The sequence below is a fragment of the Palaemon carinicauda genome, chromosome 27 (assembly GCF_036898095.1).
Source record: "Palaemon carinicauda isolate YSFRI2023 chromosome 27, ASM3689809v2, whole genome shotgun sequence".
In the NCBI taxonomy this organism is placed as follows: Eukaryota; Metazoa; Arthropoda; class Malacostraca; order Decapoda; family Palaemonidae; genus Palaemon; species Palaemon carinicauda.
The window spans coordinates 53782764-53790263 of record NC_090751.1 but is presented as its reverse complement, the minus strand read 5'-3'; the positions used below and the strand labels follow the sequence as shown (position 1 = coordinate 53790263).

General features: G+C 33.8%; 1 long non-coding RNA gene across 1 annotated transcript in view; it reads left to right on the top strand.

Annotated features, from left to right (window-relative positions):
• Nucleotides 1-7500, top strand: part of LOC137621194 (uncharacterized) — an 833937-nt gene that overhangs the window by 212257 nt on the left and 614180 nt on the right. The window lies entirely within an intron of this gene.

Here is a 7500-nt window from a genome sequence, read left to right as displayed (position 1 = left end):
TTATTAATCTGTTAGATTACAATTTGCAGAAACACATGCACCCCATATATATATATATATATATATATATATATATATGTTATATATACTATATACATTGTCCTTTCTCTGAAATTGAACTTGCTTATACCGAATGTGCTTCCTAAAATTAAATTTGCAATTAAGAATCACACCTGAAATTTTAGATGAGATTTTTTATAGTTAAACAGATATTGTCAATGCAAAGATCTGGATATTAATGATCCATTGCCTCAACCTACTGACAATCATACTTTGAGAATTTAAGGCTTCAACTTTATGCCCCATAATTTGTACCATGGTCTAATTTTAGCTAGGTCCCTATTAGGGGTTCAGCAACGTTAGATCTACGGTAAGGAGATGGAATTAATGCTGAGTAGCGTCACTTACAAATGCAACGAATTTATTTTCTAGGGCAAATTACAAACCTTCATGTATAGTATGGACAGAGAACGCTACCCTGAAGAACACTAGATGATATTAAAGATCTGTAGTCACTATGGTGCCCGTCAACATATACTCTGTGTAATTTATTGCTTAGAAATTGATTTATGTTGTCAAGTAAAGACCGACCCATTCCCATCTGTTTCAGTTTGAAAACAATGGCCTCATGATTAACATGGCTAAAGGCAGCAGTATAATCAATGTCAATCATGCGAACTTCCTACCACAATCAGATGATTTCTGTGCGGCATTTGAAATTGTAAGAAGAACACCACATACTCCAAAGCCTGTGCGAAAGCCAAACTGCAAATTAGGGAAAAGATGATGGTCTTCATCATACCTATTTAGAGGTTTTGCCAATAGAGGTTCAAGGTAATATCGGATTTATGGTAATCAACAAGGCTAGAGCTAACACAAACACATTTATTCAGTTGAGTAACATTACCAGTTCTCCAATACGTGCAAAAAGAACTCATTCTTTGCTAACTTGCAAAAAATAACAGACGACCTAGGAGCTAAGAAATTGGCTGTCTTTCAAGCTACCGAAAAGCTAGAGCCCCAGGAAAACAAGAATGAGGAAGATCGAGTTTCTCATTATTTTGTTTACTGTCAAATACATCAGCCAAAAGTCTTGCCATTTCCATTTGTATCAAGTAGAGGAGGAACTGTTAAATATGCACCAAACAGTGCTGAATTGAGGGTAGCCCAACATTTATGCTCCTGGGTTGTACCACGAAGGATTTCATTTATGGTCTGACTGTATTCTTTTTCAGTTGAAGCATAAACTTTCTGAGCAACAGCTCTTAGCCAAGTATAGTTATTCTAGGTCAAATCTGATCTTTTACCTTTCCAAAAAGGATAAGTATCGTGTTTCTCTAAATAAGCGTGCCTGCAATCATCATTGAACCAGTAGTATTTGTCTTTCACTCAGTATTTTAACACACGAGATGGGATAAGCTTATCAATTATGTTGACCAGATTTGTATTCAAGAGAACAACAGGTTCTGCACCTTTATACAGTCATGACCAATTAAAATACAAAATTTCACTCAAAATGCCATTCCATTTTGCTTTTGATTTGATATATATCTTCAAAGATCTGGCTGCTCAATCTTAATTACTAACGAAACCAAGGCATGATTGTGACCAACCTTGTTATAACACCAGGGGAGTGAGTATATACTAGGTAGTCTAAGTAATTACTGGACTTAAGATTTGCTCACAGCCAGATTTAGAAGCGATGTACAAAGTTCTTAAGCTATGGTAATCAGTACGAAAAATCGAATTTAACCTCTACCTCTGGTGATCGTTGAAATCACCAACATGCACTCAAGTGGTATTTCTATCATCTTGTATCTTATCCGTATTTGTAAAAAGATAATCGAAGACAAAATCATTATTATGCCTACCAAAAACATTTATGACCTGAATATCGTGCCATCTACATCCATAACAGTCTTATGAGAAGAAGGGTACTCAGTCCTAATATAAACTGCCATTCAATATAAACTTCCATTTAAAATTATTAGCTTTTTAAAACCTCGTGTAAGTTGCTCTGATGATTGTCGTGTTTGAGAAACCAAAGGTTTTGTACGTAATAGAGTATAACACTGTCTGGAGGCAGCTTTAGAGTCACTTATATTACCAAGTAGTCCACGAATATAGTAACACACTGGTGATGTCTAGAAGGCACTGACATTGGATTTTGTTCAGTAGGTCCAGACAATAAGAATTGAAAAGAAGGAAAAAGTCACACCATACTTGAAAACAGGTATTGTATAGCTATAAAGGCTTTTTCAAAGCAACGTAGTTACAATACTTGACTCTTGTGATAAACCTTATAATGGTCTACCAAATAACTTCCCGTAGAAATCACTGTGTTTAGTAACTAGGGTGGCGTATTGAATGTTAATTCATCTCTTTGGGATATGTTCACGCCCACTATAATCAAGCTGCACATGCTACCTATTAAAGAAAGGTCGATTATAAGATATCCTTTGACCTACTTAGTAACAATCAATACAAATAATATGAAACCGAATTATATGAAATACCTCCTACCCAGATATTCCAACTTTCCTTGTAGGATACTTGGACAGATGGCAGTCAGGAATGTTTGATAAGAAATTCAAGATATGCATATTCAAAAAACGGTTATGACACGGAAGAAAAAATTATACACGAAAATTTCGGACTTTAACTGTAAAGTAATTAATAAATTGCCGCATAACCTCAAATCAATGTCGATAGTAGAGTTTCCAAATAAGCATGAAAGTGATGATGAGGCTAGTTTAGAGAAAGAGAAAAAGGTGAAAAGAAAGAAAGAACCGGGTAAGGAAAGTGAAGAAATAAAAAAAGTTAAGTATAGAGTAGGAAGATATTTAATCTAGGTTTAGGAAAAGTTGTAACGTCATAAAAGGTTCAGTGAATTGAATAGTGCCAAATCATTATTTCTCATGAATGCGTCAGCGAAAATATCACGAAGGTATCTTTATTTTAATTTGTGTATTAGATTTTCAAGGTAAACAAAATGAAATAGAGTTGTTTTGCCCTTTATTGGCTTATAAATATATTTTTGTTCCCAATTAGCTTGAATTTAAACTTTCCTTGCGGTTTAACAAGATTTATGCGTAAGCAGTAGGAATAGTTAGTTAATCTCTGTCCTTTTCCATTACACATTATGATTTTTTTCATGGATTATTATTCTTATTACTATTATTATTATCATCATTATCATTATCATTATTATTATTGTTATTATTATTATTATTATTATTATTATTATTATTATTATTATTATTATTATTATTATTATTATTACTACTACTAGTTAAGCTACAACCCTAGTTAGAAAAGCAGGATGATATAAGCCCTTGGGCTCCAACAGGGAAAATATAGCCCAGTGGGGAAAGGAAATAAGGAAATAGTTAAACTACAAGCGAAGTCATGAACATTTAGAATATTTTGGGAACAGTAGCAACATTAGCACAGATCTTCCATATATAAGCTATAAAAAGTGAACAAAAAACAAGTTGGAACTTTTGAAGTTCAACCGATTCAACTACCTGATTAGGAAGATCATTCTACATCTTGGTCACAGCTGGAATAAAACTTCTAGAATACTGTATGGTATTGAGCCTCGTAATGGAGAAGGCAAGACTATTAGAATTAACTGCTTACCTAGTATTACCAACAGGATGGTACTTTCCGGGGAGATCTGAATGCAAAGAATGGTCAGAATTATGAAAAAACTTATGTAACATGCATAACGAACTAATTGAACGAAGGAACCAGTGATTGATATCTACATCATGAATAAGAAATTTGATAGACCGTAAGGTCCTTTCCAACAAATTAAAATGTATCAGCTGTTGAAGACTGTACAGGAGAACAATACTCGAAAAAATGAAGAATGAAAGAAATAATACACTTCTTCAGAATAGATTGATCACCAAAAATCTTAAAAGACTTTCTCAATAAACCCATTTTTCTTTGCAATTGGAGAAGAGATAGACCTAATGTGTTTCTCAACAGTAAGTTTGCTGTCAAGAATCACACCTAAAATTCTAAGTTATACAGAGTTACAGAAACATTATCAATGCTGAGATCCGGATGTTGAGAAGCCACTGTCGGCGACCTACTTATAATCATATTTGAGCTTTGTTAAGAAGAGACTGGGTTGAGTATTGCTTCAAAATGCAAGCCCATCTCCAGTAAAAGTGTGGTATATGAGCAAATATCGGAAGCATACGAAGAAAATAAAAATTGTATGCCTGCAATATTTGCACAAACTTTGTATACACTCATGTTTAATGTAGTAATCAATTTTATTTGCGAATGTTTATTAAACATAAATCTCATGTATTGCTTTATTTTAGTAGGTTTTTATTTTATATACTCATTACGTCTTATCAGTAACTGCCGCAGCTGGTTAGATTTATTTTTATAATTTGTACGTACCTAAATCCTCGAAAACTTAATTAAGAAAGCCAATCCGAGAAATTTATGCATTTCTTATTTCACTCCTTTTCAACTTTTTTTTTTTTTCTGGTGTGCATTTGGAGGACTTTTTAATAAGGCTTCCAGAATCCTTGTGACATTTGTTTTTGGAGATTCTCTGGAAAAAAAAACCCTCCCTATGGCACGTACTATCAAATGCTAAGTGGCAGCACTCAAATAAAAGTCTCAAGTAGCTGTTTGCTTTTGAAGTCCTGTGGCGTGACCCTGGAAATCCGGACTTTTCACTGGAAGCATTCAAAGCGTTTTCTTCTTGGAGTCCCACTTGGCCACATCCTTGCTCATACGTGGATTTCAGAGAATATCTGACACTACTTGAACGCGTTTGTGGTGCATTATATTACTAGAAATTCACACGTGTTTACTAACCCACATGTTATGATAAAAAGATGGCACGATTTTTTTCCGAAGCATGATGCATATTTATGAGTAGAACGTCCCTTTTTAGTAAGTTGTGAATTTGTAGCGTTTAGTATTATTATTATTATTATTATTATTATTATTATTACTTGCTGAGCTACAACCCTAGTTGGAAAAGCAGGAAAGGCTATGTATGTATGTATGTATGTATGTATGTATGTGTGAAATTACGTTGGAGGTCTTGGGGGCGTTCATAGGATTCAGTGAAAGATTAATTACTCAAAAAAGAAGACCCAAGGGATTTTGACGAAAGGTATTATTCTTTTCCCTGATTGCTTGAGTGTTCTATTTATGGGCTACTTAAGCGAATTAAAGGCTCTCTCTCTCTCTCTCTCTCTCTCTCTCTCTCTCTCTCTCTCTCTCTCTCTTATTTAAGAATTGTACGATTGGGAAATGATAGCCTCTAATGCCAACACTTCATCCTGCAAATACCCTTTTAAGGGGAAAATGTATTTGTGCATGTTAAAGAAATTTTTCCACCATGTTGTTTTATAATCTAACGGTCTAACCTATACAGTAAAGTGAAACATAAATTTTCAGAACAGAGCAAGCTCTGAGCAACATTCAATTTACAAGAAACAAGCAGAAAAATAAGAGATTAGTGTAAGCTTTTTTGAAATAATTTCTTGAATTTCTATTGGAGTTATATAACATTTTCAAAATATCGGTGGAACTTCAGAAGTTCAAAATAGTTGCAAATGTATTTCTGCTGAACAGGTTGACATAAATCTTTCCTCATAGTTTATACAGTAGCATACATGATAGATCTCGTTTTACCTTGTTTCTGATCTTGAATTATTTTATCATGTTTATGCAGTACTTTCCATATATAGTTTAATGTTATATCCTTTCCTTATTGGGCTAGTTAACCTGTTAGACCCCTTGGGATTGTAGCATCCTGCTTTTCTAACTAGGGTGGTAGCTTCGCTGATAATAATAATAATAATAATAATAATAATAATAACAATAATAATAATAATAATAATAATAGGCTCCTCCTCCTCCTCCTCCTCCTCCTCCTCCTCCTCCTCCTCCTCCTCCTCCTCCTCCTCCTCCTCCTCCTACTACTACTACTACTGATAAGGTTAATAATGATAATGATAATGATGACGCATTTTTACAATTTTTTTTACCTTACCTCAGTTGTGCTTTCGTAAGAAATGTGAACAAAGGGGAGAGTCTGTCATTTATAAGATTATTTCATAAACGCATAAAAAGGTTCCATCCCTTATAACCTCATGTTTTTCCTGTCTTCACACAAAAGTAAGAGTTAAATGTAATAATTAAAAATAAATTTTTACTATGGTTATCATCCATTACTGAACATATCTTAGTATCTGTAAAACTGTTTATGGCAGTTGTTGTCACGTTTAATTTATCATATCCTTGCTCTAGCTATTGCATTTTAGAGCAACTCATAATACTGCGTTTCTCAAAATATTGCTTACTTAGTAAAAAACTTGATAATTGGTTTGTAAAGGCATACGATTCGTACTTACTTCAATAGAATGGACAATTGCTATATGTCTCCACGCCTTTTAGTGTTTTGATGAATGGAGCGATGCAAAAAGTCAAAGAAAGGATAAATGTAGTAAAAAATTTAAAGAAATAACAGCACTACTTTACTATAGAGAAGAGAACCCAGGTGTGACAAGTAAAATATTTGATACGCTTTTGCAAAAGGAGAAAGCTTAAAGTGTAAATGAATGAGAGGCTAAAAAGGTAAAGGGAAACCACGAAGATGGAACAAAGATTTACTAGATATTTGAACAGTTGATTTGTATCCGTGTTTTTTTTTTTTTTTTTTTTTTTTTTTTTTATATATAATGGATGATAGTAGGAGAGAAGAGGAGAGCAACAAAATAGTTGAATCAAGAAAAGTAAGAGATTTGGAGGGCTTACGAAAGCTGAGGTAGTGAGGTGTGAAGGGATGGTGAACTACTTTCCAATTTGGAAATTAAGTGTGAAAGTTGAGTGAAAACGCCAAGAACTGAAATGGTGAAAAAGGTTAGCATAGTTGAAAGGATGAATAGAGTGTTTTGAGACTGTTTAGTCATATGGAAAGAAAGTTGGACCATAGTCGTTGAAAGGATTGCATAACTTAGAAATGTTAAGAAGGAAGAGAATAAGAAGACCTATACAGTTTTGTCTGGATTAATGATGTGAACTGACTATTAGAAAATAAGGGCGTTAATATGTGTAAAATACCTGGAGTGCATGTAAGATGTTGGCCCAGTAATGGCGTGGTTTGTAAATGGTTGGATGCGCTACTGGTGAAATTCTATAAACGTCTATGAAGCAGCGATTGTGGAAGTTGATGCACAGGGAGATCATCCAAGATTCCTCAATTGAAGTTTTTATATGTGAGTAATTGACGTCTTTGCTGGTGCCAGGATTTTTTAAGAGAATGAGCATATAAAGAAAATGAAGCAAATAATAATTTAATGAAATCGACCGGATAAAAATAATTTTAGTTTTAGATTGAGAACGTTAGTTGAAAGTGAGAATAGTTAGTCTTGAGAAGTTAATTATGAAATGTAGTTTCAGTTGATTCTCCGTTTAGCGAAAGGTCTCTTCAAGTACATTCGAAAGTCAACAGCT